General features: G+C 38.8%; 1 long non-coding RNA gene across 1 annotated transcript; it reads left to right on the top strand.

Annotated features, from left to right (window-relative positions):
* The first annotated feature begins 5,025 nt into the window (after positions 1-5,025).
* LOC130151994 (uncharacterized) lies at positions 5,026-23,432 on the top strand. The gene is made up of 4 exons (XR_008822835.1): positions 5,026-5,140; positions 9,893-10,104; positions 10,390-10,549; positions 23,050-23,432. It is a non-coding gene; the product is annotated as an uncharacterized LOC130151994 (long non-coding RNA).
* The last annotated feature ends 877 nt before the right edge of the window (positions 23,433-24,309 follow it).

The raw sequence follows: 24,309 nt of genomic DNA, 5'->3' as shown, positions 1-24,309 counted from the left end.
GGAGGTTGAGTGGATGGAGGTGTCTTCCAGAGGAAGGCAGGAGTGAATGTAAAAGCCCTGGGAGGGGAACAAACGTGTCTTGCTCACAAGCGCCTCTCTTGAGCCTGTTCAGAGCACCACTGAGGTCAGCTTCTGGAATGGAGCATGCTGATCCCCCCAGTATGACACATGACAAACACACACGCAAATCTGTGGTGCTCTTTGCCTTCTGCTGTGAGATCAGGTGCTGCAGCTGCCTGCAGCCATCCCTTCCAGTTGCTATTGCACATGGATCTGGGGAAAGCCAAACTCACCTACTGTGTGTTGCTGCCTGTCTGCAACAAAAATAACCCCAACATGCCCTTGCTTTCCAAACTCTGATGTTGAATCTCCATTCTCATCCTTTAGCTCCTGTGCCTCTAAAACATCTTTCCTCCTCAGGCTTTAAAGCTGTGATGTTGTCCAAATTATCCTTCCCTTCCCTTGATTCCTCTTCAATTTTTTGTTTACGAGCCCATTTCCCCTGCTTTTAAGCAAATATCTTCATTTACCATTCTTGTTGCTTTTTTTCCTGTACTAGATTACAGCCTAATGAGTTTTACAATAGTACAAATAAGACTCCTCATACCTGATTGTCTCATATTTCCAGTTAAATTCTATCTCAGCAGATGACATCTTTACCTTCCCAATCACTTTGAGACATCTCAGCTTTCTTAAGTTCATCTTAAGCCACTGCACATATTTATTTTGCTCTTCTAATATCATCCAAAGTCTGTATTATCATTCCACAAAGCCATTTGGAGAATAGCAAATGTCATTGGTACCTCTGTGTTTGCATATATTTGTATTTAGTATATGAAGGATGGCAGAAGTAAAGTTAATCCTTAATATGTTATGTACCTGTATCTTTCATAATACCTTAGCACTGTTGCTCCTTTTCCTCCAGTACTTGTTCACAATCCTGCATGTGTTATGATTTGGCTTTTTTCAACCCAGACAGATGCATCCTGCTGATGTGTATGTCCATATTCTGGAGAAAAAAACATGACTTTCATTGGTTTGTAAAGTATCATACTTCTGGTGAGCTTCAGAGCTGCGTGAGCTCTGCAGTTCTCCTACCACCATTATTAGGGTGCATTCCATATGCACCTAATAGAATGTTTTTCGTTTAACTGTCTTACCATGACCAGCTATAGCCACGGCACTGGCACTCCTGGAAACTGGATATGCGTGTTTTCTACCTGTATTCATCACCATCCACATTGAGATTGTATCTGTCTTCTGATTATTTTTTGTTCAGGTAAATGACTTGAATTTTCAGTTCTTTCTGTTTCCTAGAAATAGCTGTATACACCACACTGAACTTTATACTCATTTGCTCGGTGCATATGAGTGAAATCGTAGCCTTGCTGCTACAAACCTTTGGTGTCTTGAACAAAATAGATGCAAGTGAACAGATCTCACTAGAAATCTGTGTCCTTAACAACACATAGGGTGTATCCACAAGAGATATGGAGCTGTTTGCCTGCATGTGTGGGGAAGAGAAAGGAGCTCCTTTCCAGGGAGGTACCCGATACTCCCTCTTCACTGACTACGGGGCAAGAACGAGAGATTAACTTCATGTGGGCTATAGCTAGAGTTATATGTATTTATATATATATATATATATATGTATGTGAGAGTTGTGATTTCTAACCATTCCTAGAATCCCAACTTCTCACCTGTTAACAGGGCAGTAAATTGGTTTGAAGCAGGTTCTTACCTCTAGATGTTTCCCATTCACTCCATGAACAACAGCAAACCAGAGTCTGAGTGCACCAGTGGTTAGTAACTGTAATTGTGCAATTGTGAAAGAGCTTAGAAGTTTTTAGAAGTATGGATCTAAGTAACAAATTCCTCTGGTCTATGATTCCACTGCAGCTGGTGATTATTATAAGAACAAGGTATTTGATCTTTGATTTCAACACAAGCTGTGCCTGGGCATGAGGACCTAATGAGAAACTCTATTACACCCCCTCACCCTGCTGTTTCCATGCTGATTGATGGCTACGTTTTGAAAGCTGTCACTTTCCCAATTTGTCATGCATTTAACAAGCACTATGCCATTATTTCAGAATTTTAGTATTTTAACTAGTGAGACATGCACTGCTGAATGAAAAAAAAAAACCCAACATTGAAGATGTCTCCTGTTTCTTTGTCAGCCACTTTAATCGGCTAGTGTTGCTGGATGTACCCTGTGTGCACACAGCTAGGTCTCTGAGCATCATTAAATGATAAATTAAGATCTGGCTGTGCAGCCTGTTCTATGCAAGCCTGCACAAACTTCATGCAAGTCCCTCTGAAAACAGAAGACTTTTGTGTGCTTGTAACAGTTTACCTGTGCATGACGAACTGCAGAACTCCTGACAGCCCTCATCTCTCCAGGTCTTAATTTCCAGGCTAAGGAATAAAAACAATAATGGTGTTTCTTGCCTTGTTGACTGCCCCTGGAACATTTCAGGCAAGATTATGTGTTGGGGAGTCTGCATGATCATGTATACAAATGACTGCCTGAGACTTCTCTAAGGGGCTACTGACATGGAAGTCAATAGTAATGAAATACCTCAGTAAGACAAAACAGCAAGTTCAGGAGGGTAGAAAATGTTTTCAAGTGAAACAAAAATTGTGGGTATTTTTTTGTTTATTACACTGCAACACAGTTCTGCATTTGCTGCTTTCTGATTTACATGCAGTTGTTCACTGTGTGTAAATTGAAATTAATTGCTTAAATCCCACTTAGAAAAGCACACTGGAACATGTCTTGCAAGGGCATTTTCCTACTCTTTCTCATGTGCAAGTATTTAGAAACCTGACCACAGTTTTGGAGCATCTGGTAAACTCTGTCCAAGCCTCCTAAGCTTATTCGTTTTTTCACTGCCCTTTTAGAATGTATATAATAAGCCCATCCACAAATACCAGGTTAGATAACCCTGTAATTGAAATTTTATTTTTCCCTGAATCCTGCCATGTCTGTAGAGCTAGTAGCAGCTGACAGCATGATTAGTAGGTTATACACAGTTTTGATTAGCACCAAGTATATTTTAACAGAGAAGTCAGAAGCAATCTGGAAATGTTTGTTGATAAAGATGATTGGGACGATAAATTCAAGCATGACTAGAAAGAACATGTGATTATCAAAAGTATGCTTCATGTAGTCATTTTAAAATTATTTCATTCCACACACTCTTGTAAAATTAGTCGCAAATAATGCCCAAACTGCGGTTGCTCAAATGACCTATGACTCCAGAGCATTTACAATACGGTTCACCCTTTAGCCAGGGAACTATTAAAAATGCCAAGTGGATGGGAAGCCGAAAGCTTAAAAGGTTTGATATACTGGTAATATTAATTTCCAGTGCTTTCCCATTATTGTCAACTCTGTTCAAGTGTTCAGCAATACCATTTTGAGTTCTCCCTTGTTCATCTTTTCTGGTCTTTCAGTGCATTTCAGTTCTTGCAGGTGAGAGTGGTTAAGACCCGTTTTTAATAATGCTGTGCTTGGCTCACAAAGCTCGGCAGCAATTGCAGTGCTTTGCTCCATAGGGCACTGCTCATCCTCAGAGCATTACCTTGGCTGGGGTGCTGCAGGCCAGGATGCTGATTCCCAGCTCAGTCCTGAGTTTCACAAACCCCAGAATCCTTCTGCTGCAGTCTTTCACATCTGTGATGTGTCAACAGACATCTCTAATCACCTTCCTTCTTCAGGCACAAAGGGACACCAGTAAGTTCAACGTTTAAAACTATTTTCAGGTCAATGCCTTTCCCTCAATGATCCAGCTAGCATCTGTTTCACAAATGTGAAATCTGCATTACAGAGTGACTTGACAGAAACGGCAAACAGCAAATACATTGCAAAGTCAGTCACAAAATGTTAAGCCAAATTGCTTGAAAAAGTGAAAAAACCTAGCCCCAATTTGAGCTTCGCCCCGATTTAAGCAAGGGGTTAAACTGGATGACCAACTTATTTTCATGACTAATTTAATTATTATTTAATGTATGGTCCTCTGTTTTGGTAGCTAGATAACTTCCCTTCCCAAAAGCACTGTGTGCCCAGCAGCCCTCATTTTATTTGGCTGTACACCAGATGGTCACCTCCGAGGCACAATCATGCACATATCAAAACAAACAGTTAAGGCTTCCATTTAAGATTCTGGATTAGGCTTAGAGAATTGGTATGTGTAACTTTTGTGGGGTCCTTTAGACGCTTCATCTGAACTTCTCATGGGTAATTTCTTTTTTTTATTTATTTTGTGGCTCAAAGGAATTACAAAACTGTGTATCTTACATCTTTTAACCTGTCTTCAATACAAAAAATATACTTGGGCAGATTTTCCCTCCCCAAATTAAAACAACTCACAAAAACAATCAGCATTTGAAGCAATACATCAATCATTGCTATCAAGCTCAGAACAAAAAGAAATAAATATATACATTTTGTGATTTGTCAGTGTGATTATTGTGGTTTGCTTTTTGTTTGTTTTAATTGATGCAGAATTGCCAAGTGCCAGTTTGAAAAAGCTAATTTTACACAGGCACCAAAAATGAAGGGAAAAGACTTATAGTTAGGATGCATTTTTTGTCATCATGTTACAGGTTGGCAATCCATCATTCAGAAATTGGGTTTTGTCAATAATACTACTTCCAGCTCATCCTTCAGACCTGCTGCTATGTGTGGACTTTGGCTTGGTGCTTCTCTCACTTGCACCAGTGTAAAGCAGGACAGATGTCAGTAAAGTCAGTGAAAATGTGGAATTCTCAACGTGAGAGTGAAAGGAAAAATATTCCCCTATTCTTAGCAGTTGATTAGTTTAAACACCCTGGAGAAAAGCCAGAGGGCATTTCACACTCTTAACAAGCTCATCATTAATACAGATCCTGAGGCTGTTATTACCTCAGTAAAATATTTTCAGCTGTTTATAGCACCAGCATCATTTCATTTGAGAAGAAAGTAAATTCTAGTCTCAGTAAATATATTGCTTTATTGCGATCTCTCTTTTCACATACTTATAGGAACTGTATAATGGAAAACCTTCCTAGAGGTAAAACAGAAAACTAAGAAATGAGCCCTTTAAAATCACTACTCAAGATGAAAACCAACTTCAGCAAAGGAGGATGAGCGCAGGTATTTATTATATCACATCCTTTGTCTGACTTTCCAACTTACGACACTGCAGATCTATAATTTTTTTTCCGTGTCTTTTCCGGGCACAGCTCAAGTTTGCTAGGAACATAGATCTTCCTTTTCCTCTCACAAAACCCAACAGATATTGGACTCAAGCATCCATTTTTGTGATTGCAATCAGACAGGAATTTTTTTAGGGTCACTCCGCTGGTGGCTGACCATTTTGAGCAGTTTAGCAGGCAGGGCTCCTGTGGGGTGGGTAGGGTGGGCAAAAAAGCCATATTGTCCCGAGCAGACCTTTCCTCTCATCTCTCTGTGGCACTGGGTGGCAGATATGCCCTGGGGCAAAACGAGAGCATCAGCCCTGAGCTTGGCTCCAGGCCAGAGCAAGGGCAGCAGGGACAGGAGCAGCACAGGGGAAGCATAGGTGACATAAGTTAACATGCTTTAGCAAGTATTTAATTACCAGGGAGCTTTGTTTGAGTAGAAGCCTTAAAAGGGATAGAAGGTCATTTTAACTAGTGAAATGGTTAAACAATTCAGCAAAACTATTAATCAGAACATCTTTGATTTTCAGTGGGAGTAGCTACCAAGTAGCTATCAAGTTTGAAAAACAGGAACCGTGGACATTTTAAAAGATAATCACTTGGTGATTACTGGACTTAAATCTTGTCCAGAGATAAAAAGCCACAGTGTTTCCTCAACTTTTCATCTAGTGACTAAGAGACTAAGAGATTATGTTATAATTCCATATTTCCTTTAGAAAGAATTAAAATATAAGCGAGATTTCACTACAGGCATCCACATACAAGCATGGATGATTCATCAGTGCAGCTGCCAGCAGTAAGGCAGTGGTGTGGCTCTCATTTTGCCCTTTCTATCCTTTTATGCTGCTGTCTTTCAATATTTACTCTTTACTCATGTTCTCTTTTTTAGTACTTTTAAACATGGGTCTGCTATGCATGGTGAGGGCTCAATGTGGTGGGTGACACAGTAATGGGAGGGAGTTAGCAATGTTTGTAACATCAAAATCCTTTGTAACACCCCATTTTAAAGCCTCTCATGTTTGCTAGTTACTGCAGTTCTTCACAACGCAGTTTCAGCAGAATCTTTACTGAAACCAAAGTCAAGCATGATTTAAGTAACTTTCTCAGCTCTCTGCACAGCTTTGCTTGTTTTTGTCACTTTAATACTTTTCAAAATGTGAGCGATAATGGCAAAAGAAAAATTCCTGGAACAAGATGCTTGGTGGAAGGGGAAATCTGGGGGTAAGGGGTATATCAGTGACTCTATTTACTAGTAATCACAGGAAATCCAGACTCTACAAATATGACATACATAACCAAGCTGAAATCTGACATGAACTCTAGCTCACTTCAGATATTGCAGTTTCTAAGACCTGGTTCTGACCCTACCATGTGACTAACTTCATGTATCAGGCAATCTTAAACAACACTCGTATCTCTAAAAGCAAAATGTCATGGTCTCCATCACTGGATGCAGAGATATTATTAGGTATTGATAGAAGGCACTTTGAGTCAACCAGACGTTCTTCACAGGAACCATAAATTCTTTGTGTTCCTCTCCTCCTCTACTGGTGTAGGGCTGAAAGCAGTTTTCTCTGGACCATTTAATTGTACTGTCAGTATATGCTTGGCGGCCTGTTAATTCATGAGCCAGCAAGTCTGATTTATGGTGCATGTCGTCACTAGGGCAAGATGGAAGAATAAAGTGAAGAGGTGCTTTATATCATAGTAGTATTAAAATTCACACAGCAGAGTTAACATTGTTCCTACGCAATTTTTTGTCCTTTCTTACGCTAGGAAGATTAACTTATGTTTACACAACACAAAAAGTTGCCTGAAAACTGGATCAGAAATAGAATTTTCATGATGAAATGTTTTATTCCTTTTACATAAGCTTCATGTAAAATTAACAACTATGACAAAATAACACAGCCTTTCCTTCTCTAGGTATAATGAGATCATTGTTACTGCTGAAATTTGGGCCAGTGAATATTGCATTGTTCATACTGTCAAAATTTTAAAAGATCTTAGCAAATAACTAGTCTGACATCCCACACTATACAGGCCACAGAATTTTAACCAGAAATTCCTTACTCAGGCATAGTTTGTCACTGAGCTACAATGCATTGTCTGGGAAAAGTCTGCATATTTTAATCACCTCCTTCTAGTGCCATGCTAAGAAGTGCCTAATGCTCAAAAATACTTAATAAATAATATTAGTGAGCCTCTAAAGCAGAAGAAATTTTTTTTTAAAGCTTTGAGTCTTAGGAATAAGAACTGAATTCTGAATAAGCTTACCCAGCTGGCAGATCCAGAAAGACAGCATTTCTAAAGGGAATTAGGCACCAAGTACTAACAGACCATTGTGGCTACCAATTTACTGTCAGGATCTGGAAATTCACCCAGGATGCCAAAACAGTGGTAACTAGTCCTGCTTGTGGCATGTTAAAGGTCAATGGACACATGACCTAAAAGCCATAAGTGCTTCTGAAAAAAGGCATTTTTTTTTAATAACTCTAGTGAATAATGGATATTTGATGCAGAGGAGTGAGGCATCGGACTCACATCAAGATCCAGAAGCAGCTGTAGCTTTGAGGTTGGTCTGCCTGCACCTCAGTAAAATACATGCATGAAGTTCTTTCTCAAAGCCTTCTGTAACAGTAAAGAGAACTTAAAATTCAACTAAAATACCGTTGATAACAAAAAGTTGTCTACTATCATCACACTGAAGAAGATAAAGGAGTAAGCTGTAGATGGTGGAAATCCACACCACGCACGTTTCCTTAGCTACATCTGAGAATGGAGCTGCCCCTCTGCTGAAGCCAGAGGAAGTTTTTGTTAAATCCAATTGGAAGAGATTTTTTTTAATCCAAAAGGTGCAGAAAGCACAGGAGTGTAAACAAAGCTAATAATGGAAGAAACACCATATGTGCCAAATTGAAAAGGGAACAATTACAAAGAGAAATGAGCAGAAGCACAGTTTAAATTTCATATGTTGAAGGAATAAAACAGAGAACAGAGCTGATTAAAAGGATGTTGAGTGATCATTCCTGAAAACTTATGGATAACAACCAATGCTGCTGTAAACAGGATGAGCAAAATACTTTGTCTGCACATTATGGAATTCTGAATAATGCCAAAGGATAGGTGTTTGAAGAGTTAATAATTTTAAATAATAATAATCATAACAACAACAATCATAATAATCATAATAATCATAGTTGAATAGTTAATCTTAAGTGCTGGCCAGCAGCTTCTTATTTTGCTGTCTAACCAGAAGGAGATCATCTCTTGCAGCAGTAGAGAGTTTTTTTATTTCAAAATGAACTTAACTGGGAGGCATCTTGTTTTAGACAGTATCTTTTATCATATCACTTTTCCCTTTCCTATACCTTCAGTTTTGAAGATTTTTGCTTCTTCCAATTAATGAAAGAAACTACTGCAGACCCTGGAGAATTTAGAGTCCGGTATCCGAGCTATACATGCAGGAAGCAGAAGAACGTGTTTCTCTTATGTCCTTCTCCTACCAGTATCACATGTGATATTACTAAAAAGCCAAAGCATACTTGACCATATTGGAGATTTTGTTCTGATATTTATTCCCAGATCCCTGTCACAGGGAGGCTAAGCAAAAAATGGTTTCCTATCAGTTCCAAGCTAGTTCCAGCTGGACATGAAGATTTCTGGTCATACCTTCAAGTTGGCCTTCCAACTTGCTGATGAAACTGTTTTGTTCACCCACAATAACATATGACTCACACACTGCAGTGCTGAACCTATATTCTCAGAAGGGACAAGCATCTAACAGTTTGTATGAGAATAAGTAAATGGCAGCGTGCACTCTTTATAGTTTGAATCTTACACATGGGGTTAATTTTCTATTACTATGACTCTACTAGTATTACTAATTTGATTTAACTCACCAGCTGGGACAGATGAAGAAACCATGACAGAGTTCAGAACTGTGCCTTGGCATTTAAATGTCATATTATACCAACACTGGAGAAAGACTGTTTTAAGAATAAAGCTGTGTGCTACAGAGGAAAGCAAATGAATAAGCAAACAAAACCCCCTGTAAATATTTTCATGAGCAGCAGAAACCTCCTTTCCAACAGATTTCTGACCTTAATTCCCACCTGCTTTCTTCCTGCAATAATCTCAGCTCAGTGTTTAATGGCAGGTAAATAAAGAACATAACACCAGTGGTCCATAGATGAGAATGACAGCAGATCAACTCTTTTGTAGGATTGCTACATTTTTCTTCAAATGAGGTACTACCTCAAATTTTGCTTCAACTCATTCCTCCTTCCTTTTCTTGTGTTTCTCATTCTGATTGACAGTCAAAGAGTAAAACCCCTAAACTGAAATCCCACCTCCTTTTTAATAGTCTTATCCATTTAGGTGGTTGTTGAGGCCAGACAGTGATCTTGAAGAAATGATCTGTCAAACATTTATAAATAAAATGACCTCTTCTATTTATGTTAGTTTCTTGTCTCTGCAGGAAAATCAGAAAGGAAAAGTTTGGTGTTTTCTTACCCTTTGGATATATTCTGAAGCTTATTAAGATTCTGAAACAGAGCTTCTAGTTTTATTTCAATTTTTCTACAAATGAACCAGAAAAAGTGTGGAAGAATGTTACTGTGTTTTGTATGTGCTTCTCTCTTTCATACCAGTTTAGTTCTTCTTTATTCCCCATCGCAGATGATCCTTATTCTGTGTAATCCAGGTATACCTAACCTGTCGCTCCTGATATGTCTGCTACATATTGATACAAGATTGATATATGCCCAGAAGTTATACATTGTATCTGGGGAGCAGAGGAAGAAGCTGCACATTGTCCTAGAGAACAACGGAACACAAAACCCCAAACTTGCTGAAAAAGTCTAGTGAAGACATAACTAGGATGATGAATTGGGAACCCAATTTACAGTTCAACAGGTAATTCCTGGTAACTACCATCTATTGTGTTCAGACATCACATTTTAACACAATTTAAAACCACAACAGTTCCATCTAGCACCGTGTTCATTGCTGCTGAAAAATCTGATTCAGTCTGCTCATTTGAAAACCTAGCTCTTATGAGTATGATTTTTGTATGTTATGTACTTTCAGTATTATGTATGTATGTTTTGTATGTATGTACTTTCAGTGTTAACTGGATATGTACATTATCCAATGAAGGCTTCAGTTCTGAGCGTTCTCACCTTTCTACATGCTGTACAGGTTGGGTTCCCAATAAGGATAGTCACCTAAGAAAGGAACTTGACTGCAAGACTGCCACTGTGAAATACATCACTGAGCTGAACAGCAGGAGAAAATAGAGCTAAGTCAAATGCTTCAGCCAAAGGGATTCCAATTAAGCTCTCCAGAGGTGATTTTAGAGGTGAGCAATGCTGCACTTTAGAAATACAATTTAGAGTTCACACAGAACAGCAGCCTATTTTCAAAAAACAAAAGGAAGAAAAAGCTTCCGTTGTTACCACAAAAGCCAAAGCTTGCTTGGGGAGCAAGAGCCTAGGGGAACAAGAGCTCCAGACACAGTAATGCAGCAATCCTTCTTCATATCAGCTGAGGACTCGACTCCTGAGCTCTCAAGGTGTTTTAGATATTTGGGAATATTTTTTTCCACTAGAATGGCTCAGCCTTTCCTGTGGGCATAATGTCACCACCACTTTACAGCTCACAGTTAGTGTTACAATTTAAGCCAGGTCAGGTTTATAAAGAAAATAGAATGTGTTATGGAAACCAGAGTGCCACTCATCTGAAGCTGGAACTCAACCATTTCACAGCTGGGATGCACAGCTGGCAAATGCACAAAACTGCCTTATGCCTCAGCCATACTGTTGGTGACCAGCGTGCCCCAACACATTTTTTTGCCAAGTGGTGGATTTTCCCTGTCAACTGATTTTATGGAGGTGCCGCTTCCCTGAACCCTAACTGCAGCATTTCTACTGTGTCCTCACAGATGGATAATATAGTACATCACAGATTCCTCAGATGTGTAGACATGAGAGTCCTCCAAAATTAGAACAAGTTTCTCAGATAGAGCCAGATAATCAAATAGTAGACTTCAGAGATGATCTGCTTATAAGAGAGGAAACAGTAAAAGCAAAACAACTCCCATTAGTCTCAGTACTAAGTTAATCTGAATATATCTTTTGCTTTCTGAAGTCTTGTAGTGCAGATAATGCAAAAGGAAGGAGGTAGACATACAAAGAAGTTTTTAAAAGCATTTTCCTTCCTCTCTGGTAAGTCAAGCAGCCCTTTGGCCCTCCCCTTCAGACTGGGAAGCAGCATTGCCAACACTGACTCTTTCAGAGAAAGTTACTCCTTGTGTCTCTTACGTTGGTGACAGATGCAGGAACTCATCTTTTCAAGTAGAAATTTGCTTTTAATTAAAAAACATCTTTTTGGATAATCCAGTTAGCTTTCATTTCCCTATGTTGGTGAGATAATTTCCTTCAAGTTTCAAGCACTTTTTGTATTGCGTAGGAGACAATTCGTATAAACTGTTTAATTTAATGGGACTTTAGAGGAATGAATAATTACAAGGGTGACATGTTCTGCAGGGAGAGATAAATTCTAATGCAAATACTAACTCTGCATTCACACAGAGTCTGTCCCAAATGCTAAGGTAAATCTTCATTGCAGAATTAACCATTTTTTTAAAACAATGTCTCCTTACATCCTGATACAAAAGCTTTATCTTCTCATTGCCTATAATTATACCAGTGAACTTTAAACCAAACTAAAATCTGAGCAGAATAATTCAATGTTCTGTAGTCTTCTAATATCATCCTACCATTCCAAGGCTCGTGTTTTCTGATTGTACTATTTACACGATTCCTTTGCAACATAAGCACCAGTCTGGTTTAAAACATCTGCTCCCTACCTGCACTTTATTCCATTGAACCTCCTCCATCTCACACCTTCCACCTCACCTCACCTAAATGATACTAGCTGCCTATCCATAACAATGACCCCAAAGGATTTAATCAGTTTGCAGAAAAGAAGTATGAATTTGGGGGCCACATCAGAAGAAGGACCAGTATGGGGACATCAGACAACTCTCTGAGGAATGGGATCTGCTGAGTGGCTGGCTAGTGATAAAGCACATGTGAAAAGCTTTAAGGTGGACTTAACTACAGCATCAGCCAATCATTCTGTTTTGTAGAGCAAAAGAGATTCATTTCCTTGTTATCTGCTCTCTTATTCCAGTTAATTGAGCAAACTCCACATTTATGGATCTCCTAGAGATTTATAAAGGTGTGTTCAGTGAAGTGCTGCAGACATACCAGCACTGGCCTGGGGGAAGCACAGCTACATTAGCACCAAGTTCCACCAGGGCTCATTATTTTCTTAACAATTTAATTTAGCCTGGGCACATCAGCATTCTGCTTTGACTCCTCTGCTTTTAGCTCCATGACTAAGTTGGCTGTCTTTCAACATTACTGGATTGCAGACTGTGAACAGACCCTAAGTCCTCCTGCAATTCTGCTACCTAATAGGATGTGCAAACAGAGAATCCCACCTTTCCCTTCCAACTCCTCCCCCACCCAGTACAAAAATGACTCTACGGGTTTCTCTTGATGTGTCTCCACCTTCTGCATTTCTCCTCACCTACTGAACTCTGCATGGCTAGGGCTGTGCTTACTTTGTGTACAAAGGGAACCATCATGGTTTGAAAAACATTGCAGGTCATTCCCAGGCACAGAATAAGGAAGCCGTGCTGAGGCAGTATGGGATGAATGCAGTAGGTGGAGATGCTTCAAGAGGGCAGACATCAAAGAATAATTTAACTGCTCCAAATCATTTACCATTGTAGCTGATCTCTTTTTGCCTTGATTCCTTTTATTTTACATGAACCCCTTTCTCTACAGAACCCTATTTTACTTCTTTCACGGTCCACCCTGAAACAAGACTGGTGTTGACAGCAGTCAAATATCCTTGGCACATCATTCAGAACACTTGAACAAGACTGATTCAAAAAGTAGAATGGTTTTGTAACCAGCTAGGGTGGAAGCCATCTCTAAATAAAAGATTAGCTGCTGGCAATTGTCCCTAGTATTTGAAATCTCTTGCTAAATAGCAGTCTGTTGTGTTTCTGTTTGTTTTGCTAAGTCCTTCAGCCTATCTGCTACAGTTCTGACTCAGACTATAAGGCTGAGAGAATTTCTTTTGATCTGTTGAGAAGAAGTTAATCTTGACATTAAAAAAAAAAGTGGCTTTTTATTCTTTTTTTTCTGGAGCATGGAGAAAACATCTGATAAATGCTCTAAGTTATGTCTTCACATGTCAGTAAAAACAGCAGTAGGATATTTCTGCCTGCATAGCTGGGAGCCTGTCTATTCAGATAACTTCATTCAAGGCACCAGCTATGTAAACCTGGAGTCTTAGTTAGATAATTGGAGGAAAAGGATAATTACAAAATCCCCAAAAAAGACTTCTTCACTGAAAAGTCCAGAGGAACCCAGTTTAAACTCCATTTACTTCATTTCAGAGGCCATCTTCTGAGATGTTGGCCTTTTACAATTCCTTTCAGTTCAGAGGGAAAATGAAAGCAAACACAGAAAATGTAATAGCACTGCAGATGCCAGGGTGGTGGCCAGGCAGTCTCTAGCAATTGTTACTAGGGCTGAGCTGATCTTCAGTCAAATCACATTACCGGACAGTATGTGCATCTCACAATTTCCCTGCTACCCTGGCAGCAGCTAAAACGCATGACCTTACACCACCTTTACCAGGAGGTAAGATAACCCTTTTCATCTTGCAGCAGGCTCAGTGTAAAGATGTGTGCGTGTCCGTGATTGCAGAGGTAACTTGCTGCAGCTGCTCAGTCACCCTGTGGTCACTAGTCTGTATCAAATGACTTAACTACACAGCACATTTTTTTTGGAACAGATGTTTCTTGTTGACTTTCTGCATGAACACCTTTGTAAAGATTGTCTACATAGTTAATCTAATTTTAAATTAAATTAGGCTAAATTAATATAGATTAGATTATATTAATTAGACTAGAAAGATCTAATTTTTAAAAGGGTACTTTTATTCTAGGATGAAAACATTGAAACATCGAGTTAGCTATCACCCTTCTTCAAGTGCTGCTCAGAGAATGACTGTGATCACTGTTCACCTTTTATTGCTGTTCTGTAAAATAAAGACATGTATGGTCAGCTTCCCCAGCTCATCTGAGTGAGAAAAAACTATTCTCATCACACTAACCTCCTTACAAGAATTTTTCTATATAGAAAAAATTGAACATAGAACTCACACGTGTTAGGCCAATGGGGCTTATAACATAATAAGTTGGGAATCTGGTTTTAAAATTAAAGGTATTGTTTTGATGTTCCTGTGGAACTGTTTCTGCAGAAGGAACATGAAGCTACTGTAACTCACATACATAGTGCATATATGAATTTGTGTCTGTGTCCTTAGCTACATAAGAATTTATGAAGTTCTGTCAGCACAGCAATAGGTACAGGGATTTTTCTGCACACTGCCTGCCTTGCAAATGTGAATTACAGGCTGGTGGATTTTTCTGTGATGGAGCATTTACAGTTGTTCCCTGCGGTACTTAAGGTTGAAGCTAGATTCCCTGCAGCAACCATGATGAATGATGAAAAAAAGAGTAACAATAGGAGGTGCAATTTGAGGTTTAGGTAAAAGGGAGACTTGAGCTGTGCCATATTCTGGCACACTTTTCCAAAGGAAATATTAGGCACAGGACAATGATTTAATGGTTTCTGAAGACCAAAGGTTGCTCAAACATATAAGGAAGGAGCAGAAAACACATGCAAAGGCAGACATTTTGACATGTTCTTTTGTCATGCCATTCCTCTTGATCTGTCATATGCCTTCAGTGAAATTTAGTAGTAGTATTCTTCTTTCCTGAGAGCTGTTTGTGAGATGTAACAATACAGTCCTTGGGATTTTGACATTGTAATTTGTTGCTGTGACAGTAACAGGGATATTATAAATTAAGCTCCCACAAGGTCTCTGTACCTCTAGATAGAGGCAGAGAAGGAAAGGGGTCAAGAAATTATACATGAAACTTATTAGAAAATATGACTTTTCTTTCAAACCATCAGCAAAACAGGGTTTGATGCTGTTCCAGCAAAAATCTGTGGGAGTTTTGTCACTGATATCAACGGGAGCAGAATCAAGCACAGTTTGTCATGGAGATTAGTATGCAAAAACAAACGATGTGAGCAGCAAAAAGTCTCTGCAATTCCTCATGAAAAATCCTTTCCTGGCTTTTGAATGCCTTTGCTGTTGTTGCTACTTTCCTACATGAAAAAGAAGAGCTAAACATCAGAAAGATGATATTGTTTGGTAATCTATAAAGGATATCATTCTGCTTTCAGTAAGAAAGATCTGGCTGTTTTCCCTCACTCGAGGAAGTCAGATGGTCCCAGGAAGGCTTTGCTTGCAATTACGCTCTCTGCTAAGATAACGGTACAATAGCTGAGTGCCAATTCTGAGCAACTGTTTCAGAGGGGTTGGGACTAGATGCTTTGGCTCTCACTCACATAAATAAGTTTGAGGAAGGACTTTTTTCATGCTTAACATTAAAGGATTAGGCTGTAAAAGAAGGAGACTAATCCCAAGGCTCAACAATTATTTCTCAGTGTTCTTCAGTTAGTAATTTAAAAAATTGAACCCTTCTCACTCGATTGCACAGCCAACCTCGACAGTCAGAATCGAGGGATGTTAGAGCACTTAGGATATTTATCCCTTACAGCATGGGATTCTTAACCTGGAAAAAGATGAGCTCTTCTATAAAACTTTTCAGCCATTGATCTGAAAAATGGTGCCTATTGTTACACTCATGCTGTAGAAAGGGAAAGGGAGGCACAGGAATATAAGCAATGTTTTCAAGGTTAAACCATAAGGGAGTTACTCTATTACAGTATCGTGGATGCCAGAACATGTCTCTGCTTTTCCAGCCAGCCACGTGCTAGCAGGAACCAAATGCAGCACACCCTGTTCAATACATGTTCTTTCGACATATCCAGTGCATTGAAAGAAAGATCTCAGAACCAAAGGGAACAGAAGTTGGCAAAGTGCTACACTGCAGGAGAAGGAGAGGCCTGAACTTGTTTGTGCATGCTTCCAAAGAAGTCAACATTATTGTACAGGTGAAAGAAAAGCATCTTCTTTTTCACAGCAAAGCCATCAGAGCCCTCAGGTTTGACGTGCAATCCTGAATTGTGCAGTGAACACGCTACACCAACAAAAAGCAATTTATTTTTCAGTTCTGAGAACAGATTTCTGCCATTAGAGTTTTAATCAAGTTACAAGCCAGGATGTATGTCTTATGGCTTGGGCTGTTTTCCAGGTCCATGACAGATATTCTATACAGATTTACAGGGCACTTTGCCATTGTTCCAACCATTTCTCACATTTTATATTTCTATATATCATGTTGACTTCAGTTAAGTTTCTGCTGTCTGCATGATGCTTCTTGCATTCTCAGAAAGGAAAGAATAAAGTGTAATTTCAAAACCAAAGACAGATAAAAAGACAGGAAGAGAAGTGTCTGCAAGGATAATAGAACCAGCCTTAAAGAGAGAGAAGGAATAATTATAACTCTTAAAATTTGGAAACCAGTAAAACCTTCTCTAAATTACTGGTTTCTATACAATAGTAGCATAAATCTAAGATCAGAAATCATGGTATAAGATGTGAGAACAAGTACCTAATGTGGAAGAATTCTTGTTACCATTAGGCTTAAAATGCCCATTTTTTCACCCTTGCAAAAGCACAGTAAATTAGTTTTAAAACTCTTGTTGACCTAAATAATGTACTTTTTTTTCCCCCTATCACAAAAATATACAGCTCCTTTGAGTTGTTCATAAGGTGAAGAAAAGTGGCTAAGTATCAGTTAGGTCCACTACTTAGTTTTCTAGGTAAAACACTGGTGTTTATTGTTCCTCCAGCCTCAGGGCTCTCATCTGTAGGGTCTTCCAGTGCTCCACAGTTCCTTCATACTGACAAACCCCCATGCCAGCTGATGAGGAAACATCTGCTATGGTACAAGCAGCAGGGAGAAAATACCCAGTTGTGAACAGAATGCAAAAGCCACCAAAAGCACTACCTGCCAAGTGTCCTACAAGCTCTGGGAACGCAGTGAATTGATGAGAGGCCACTTGCTGAGCTTAAGTGCAGAGAAGACTAAGCTAAGTTTGTGAGGAAGAAGCAAGGATTGTAGAGTTTGGCCTTTATGTAGAAGGTAGCCACATAAATACTTTGGAAAATAATCGATACTCTACAGGGAATAACACAGTGCACCTAACACAATTAATTTAGTAATGCTATGAATTATTAATGGTAAGCCACTGATTATTTAATTACTTCTAGTCATTATTTTTAATAACTGCAACCTGAAATTCCTAGTCTTACTGTCTCCACATATGACACAGCACACACTGAACATACTATATTCAGAATTCTCTGCCACACCAAAATCCATTGAAAAATCTTATGGGGATAGAGTACAACAGTAATTTGGTTTTGTGTACCTTTATTTCTATAATACTGACATTTTAATAGCTAAGCAAGTTCTGTGGTCATCTGAGATTTTAAAAGTTAGTGTACGGATGCAGAGCTAGATTTCTATTGATTTTCATTGTAATTTTTCCTCACTATATTCACCTAGAGAAAAAAAAATATTTATTTTTTCATTTTTAGTTTTAACATTATTGTATCGGTTAATCCGCTTAGCTTCTTCAATACCAGAAATTTATTATTTCTACTGTCTTTCTGAGATGTTAATTGGGACTGAAGAGTAAGCCTTTCCTTTGGGTTTGGATTCAGCATAAATATGAAAAAAAGAGAGAAGCAAAGCAAAGCAAAGAGCAGAATGAGTTGTCTATGAGGATAAACGTTCTCCTACTAGATATACGATGTGGATGGGTCAGATCTGCTGTGTTGGGTCCATGGTGCACCGGAGAAAAAACCAAACAAACCAAAAAAGCCATCCACTTCTGGCCCTTGGTTCACAATGTTACAGGTAATGGTGCAATATTAGGCATGTAGCACAAGGAAAGAAAAAAGGGAAAGAGTATTGCAAATTCTGAACAAACTTGGGTAGGAAGTGACCCTTGGCTGGTGTTACTGGCTTTCCCAGAGCAGTGACTATGAATTCCCTAACTCCTCCTGAGCCTGACAGTGACACAGAGGCCCTTGCATTCCCATAAAGGATCACTGAAGTAAGTAGGATGAAGGTTTAGGACAAAGAATTTACACTGGATAAAGCTGGAGCAACTACCATCTACAGTTTCCTCTTGCAGTAATTAGAGTGTTGCAAGACAGCATTTCAAGTCCTTTGAAAGATTCAAGGATAAGAAGATGACACTATTAAGGTTAAGAGTTGTTTTGCTGAAGCAAGAGAAGCAAGCACCAAAAATGTTCCTTGATGAAATATCAAAGCTAAGTCCATGTAACTTATATGCTTGCTGGTTTCTTTTGTGTAGTAGCAAGAGAAGGAGACTAAAGGGTAAGAGTCATATTCTTTGGTTTGAATGTGGATGACACTTCAAAATAACACCTTTAAAAACAAGTCTGCAGCTTGGCACTGATTTGGTTGACATCCATTAGAACCTACTGGACAGTTGTACAGAGAAAGAGATGGAAAGAGAATGTTAGAAAGAAACAGCATGGTAAGGTTAAGTATTATTTGAGGGATTCAAGAGGCATTGGTAAGGTGCTTATTCTTTTTCCTTCTAAATCACAGATGACTTAAACAGAACATGCCAGTTTTTCTTCTGCTTTATCTTCTTATGTTTCAATCTACACACAGTCACAAATACATTAAAAAAACCCAAAAAACAAAAACCAAAAACCCCAACAATTTTCCAATCCAGACAGGAATTTGGAATCATAAGGAAAACTCGAAGTTCATTCTACAACACATCTAAACTCATTTGGCAATAGTCAAGAGATGCCTACCATATTGCTATGATGTACTTGTATAAAATAGATACCTTTCCTTCTTCCCTAGCATAAGTAGCAGAGTCATGTAAAATAAATAGTATGTGTGTTTCATTACACTAAACTATACATTCTCTTTCTTTTCCTAGTTCTATTTTTCCCTCTCTGGATTATTTTCTTATTGGCTATTTCCATCTCATTTTATTTTTCCACTTCAGTCCTTAATTTCTTCATCTACATTTAAGAAGTTAAACTCTATTCTCTGTTAAATAATACCTCTTTTTTTTCCTCTGTCATCTGTTACTGGTTTGCCCTTATGTTCATTCCAGCTCTTGCCTTTCCTCTCTTCCACCCACTTTATTTCTACATTATCTGGCTTCATTTCTTCAGCTTCCCCTATGTCCCACTGTTCTTCAGCCCCATCACAACAACATGTCTCTCTGAAACGTTTATACATAACACTTTACAAATACCCAACACCTCAGTGCAAGGCAAGGACTTGTTTTTTTCCAGGACCAAAAGGAGAAAAATTGTGATGTGACCAAGATCACAGATCAGCATAGGTAGTAGGGTAAAACCCTCTTCCTCCCTTTTGTGGATGCTGCGTTCTTGGTCACACTGTCTCCTGTGCTTGTAGTTGCCCTGACTAAGACACCATTATACCTGTAACAGCAAATGGTACCAAGTGACCTGGGGAAGGACTAAAATTTATTTCTCTTACTTGAGCTCCAGCAGCAAAGGCCTCTCCCCATAAATCTTTGGCTTTTAATTTAACAGACTCAGAAAAATCTCATGTGGACAGCTTATATCTCTGCCGGAATCCTACAGCAGCTGCATATTTCCTTCTGTACTGGATGTAATTTTAAGTAACTCTGAACCTCCATAAAAAAAAAACCCTATAGCTTTCATATATGAAAGGCTTCAGAAAAAACCCATCTGATATGCCCTAGGGAACAATACATGGATTATTAATTACCATTTCATGAAACTGAAAATAATCTCTTGAGTTTGGAATTAAGAAAGTGAACTGTCAAACCAATACTAATAACAGCTATACAAACTGCAGTATGCAGGAATATTGTGCATCCTTATTTGTGGTGCTGGAGCTGACAGTGAAATAATGGACATATTGGCTTTTCAGATGTTTTATTAAGGGCAAAGCTTGGTGTCCTACCATTTATTCTGATAGTATATTTCAATATGTTTTTTAAGGTTTATCTTTGCTGCAGGCTAGAAAAAGGTATTATCTTTGCAAAGAAGGGAGAACAAAACAAGGTGTAAACACCTTGTTTACAATTCTGCCAGGGGATGCTTGGGTTCAGACAATATCTCCAATGTCCTGCTGCTTGCCAAGGACCATACAACTCATTGGAAAACATTACACATACACTCTGCATTGCCAACTACTAACTGGTCCAAGCAATTTGGTGGCACTGTATTACAGCAGTACATACTGTGAGAGTACTTCAATACCTATTTACCTGCAGCAGAATGTTGCAGGGATTGCCAGATGTCCTAAAATTACTATTAACACAAGCACAGATAAAGGTAAAAATGAAGAATTAATTAATACAGTCCAGGCACACACAAACTATTCACAAATAATTCTGTAGTGGCTCATGGAGAAAAATATAAATAACTGATGTTTAACTACTGATACTCTGAACAAGCTCTAAGTGATTTCACACTCAGCATCTCTCAGCTAGCAATCTGTCAAGGACATTTCTCAACTTCTTTGGGAATCTAGTTCTTCTGTAAGGCCTTCATCTTGCAGCTTCCCTTTAGGGAAGATCGTGGTAGTCTGTGAGCCTGTTTAACTTACATACTTAAGCTTCTCCAAGGGGCCCGCCGAGATTAAAATTTCCCCAGCATGCACACTGTCGTGCAGGAGTTCTGTGGGTATAAATTAGTTAGCTTAGCTAGGAGCTCAACTTTTTTTTCTGAAGGATTATCCACCACTCTTGTAATTTTTGACTTGATGATGCATCTGGGCATGGAGGGATAGATTTATTGCTGATCCAGAGGGCAAGTGGAATCTCATAACCATGATCCTGGGGCTGACATATTCCCTCAGTTTACTAGCTAACCTGTAGGACAAATTAGGATATAGAAATAGACCGTGATTCTTTGCTGCTTCTCCTGTTAATCAGATAATTAGTAAAACAGAATAATCAACAGTGAAATAAGTTATTTTTTCAGACTCCTGAAGTGTCCCAGGTTCTTTCTAACATTTAGAATCTATGGCTCTTTCTGAGTCAATGCAAATGGTAACACCCCATCACATGTGTGTTTTACCTGTTCCTGTGAACCTTCCACTCCAGGCATATTACCTGGAGTGTCATTTTTTGTCATTAACATTCCAGGTGTTCCTTTTACTCAAGGACTGCTTGCCATCAAGCCAAATCTATCTCCCATTTTCAGCAGACAAGATGTTAACGTTCTTCAGAAGTCGAAAAGCACACTCAAATAAGTATTTGACCTCTGACTGACAAGGACCCAGAGGCTAGAAATAAAGCAATGAGGCAATGCCTGCCTGACAGACACATGTACACCAAGAATGAAGAAAAAGTAAATTAAATCTCTGTTCAGACCAAAAAAGTGTAAATCTGAAGATTACTATTATTTTAACCAGAAATCCTCATCTCTGTCCTAGTCTTCATTCCTGGACTTTCCAGGCCTGACTGGGTAAAGCCCTGAGTAACCCAGTCTCAGCTAGGTGCTGATGCCACTTTGTGCAGGAGGTTGCACTAAAGACCTCCTGAGATCCTCAGTGACATGAATTAGCCTGTGAACCAATGCATAAAACAAAAAGGATTCAATCCCTAGTGGAGTTTAAATTTTAGTTTGTAATAACAACTAGTAATCAAATAAAGGCCTGAAGTTTAATCTTCTTCCTCTCTATCCAGCTATATTGCTTTAATCTTCACACCTCCTGGCCCTAGGGCTCAGCTCAGCACCATTCCTCTAGATACACACTCTCATGCCTTGGACAGTCCAATTCGACACCCAGTCCCAGCTTGTCCCCACTATCGAAGAAGTTACTTTCTTCTTGGCCAAAAAAATATTGTCAATGGCTTTAATTATTTTTAAAGTAATTGCCATTTGTGAAACTCATAATTAGGAAATTGTTTCTCAGTCAAAAGCCCTAATTCTTATTATAGATGTAGAAGAGGTGGTACAGAGCAAAAGTGTAAAATATTTTCAATGGAGAATTTATGGCCTAAGTTTTCCAATATGACCTTGGTTTGGAGTGCTCAGATTAAGCCATTCACAAAGGGCCAGGTTTTTTTTCAGTGTACCTAGTAAATAAGAGGTAACAGAGAGGACTGGCTACTTTTAACACTGAAGTTGTTAAAAAAAATTGCGGATCCAAATCATTAAGGAGCCTACTGAAATTGGAGTCACTGACCCATGTGTTCTTTTTTTAAAGTGTAATCTATGTCCTTTCTTAAACAAAGATTTTTAGATACACTGTAGCATAGGTTCATGCCAAGGTAATAGGTCAAGCAGCTGCAAGGAAAGACTTGGCATTATAGTAGCCCAGGGGTTTGTTTCCACTCTTCTCACTGTTAATAAGAACTAACAGAGTCTGGCCCCAGTTTCAGTCTATCCAGTGACAGATCTCTGCACTGTCTCTAGAGGATGGATAAAGGTCCTCACATTTCAGCCAGACCTAGGATGCCAAGGATGGGAATGGAAGACATGGAGTGTCTTTCAGGAGCTCTCTTAGAGGGCCATTAACCAACACAAAACATCCTCAGATGGGGAAATGTGTTAGTATTTGCTCCTGAGAACTTAGAATAAGGTTTAAAGAAACTGCCTCTCTTCATAATATATTTCTGAAGGAAAAATAAAATCGAAATGGGAAATTAATTGCCTGGGAATGGAAGGATAATGAGAAGACCTGTAGATATGAGGAAATTTTTCTAAAGATTTTTTTTGGCATTTCAGACTTTCTCCCCACTTCTGATCTTTCAAGCAAAGGGATCTTCCAAAGAAGCTGGAGAAGGAATCAGATATATATGAAGCCATGAGAACAAGATGAAGAGGTGATTAATGCTGCTCCAGAGCTTGGAAGGGAAATGGTAACTCCAAGGTTCTTCCTTTTCAGGCTTATTATTTAGACTTTCTGTGACAAACTGCCACTCTGTTTTTTTCTGTTCCTTGGAAACAATGAACATAGGAAGTCTTTTACATCTTAAAATAACTCTTTTTATCATTCAATACCATCAGCTCCAATACAAATCAAATAATCTGTCTGATTGTCAAATTCTGCCAATTTCTATGCTGCCTTTCTTTGTCAGAGACATTTCCTTACCCCATGAAATCCTCTGTAAATCCAGCCAACAGAAACTCTTAAATATTTTATGGGCTTTTGTTAATAAAAAAATATTCTACATCTGCCTTAAAATTGTTTTTTTAAGGGCTCATGATCAATCAGACGCAGGCAGCTGTGAGCTCAGAGACTGTGATCAATGGTAGAACATCTGATATATGTCCTGGTTTTCTTAATAGGTCTCTAAATAGATTCAGCAATGCATTTAGTTGTTTAAATATTCATACCTGTTCCCCTACAAGCAAGCATTAATATGTTTAATTTGAAGGGATCGTCAGACTCATAAACTTTATCCCCAACCTCAAGCACCATGCCATTACTATGTCCTCCTAAGATACTGTTAACAGCCCCATGCTGTCATTCTGCAAGATGTATTAGCCAGAGGTAAGTTAATTATTAGTTGGAAGAAAATATACTGTGAAGCTTCATATGAAGTGTTGCTTGGAGAAGAAAAAAAATACAAAAAAGAAAAAAAGAAAGAAGAGGAGAGAGAATAAGTAAATGATAAGCTTTCAGCATTACATTTATATTTATGAGATCCTCTGCGATTTACTGCTCCAGCTTGTTTTCCTAAAAATGCCTTGGGTTTGTCTCAGCTAAAATACACTACAATGCTTATAACATTATTTTTTTGAGGTGTCTCTTACTCTGCAACTATTCAAGTAGAAAAGTGGATGCCCCATAGCAAAACTTGTGTCATAGTAATGGCTTAGAGCCATCCCAATGCAGCTATAAACGCCATACGTGTATAATCCCTTATCTGTCCTCATTCATCAAAAACTGCATCAAGTCACCGCTGTAACCAAAGCTACCTGGTTTTCTCATTCAGTGTCTGGATTTGTAGCCAGCATTGCAACATGCCCTTGCAAGGAGGA

This window comes from Falco biarmicus, chromosome 6 (genome assembly GCF_023638135.1).
Source record: "Falco biarmicus isolate bFalBia1 chromosome 6, bFalBia1.pri, whole genome shotgun sequence".
NCBI lineage: Eukaryota > Metazoa > Chordata > Aves > Falconiformes > Falconidae > Falco > Falco biarmicus.
This window is presented reverse-complemented; position numbering and strand designations above follow the sequence as displayed.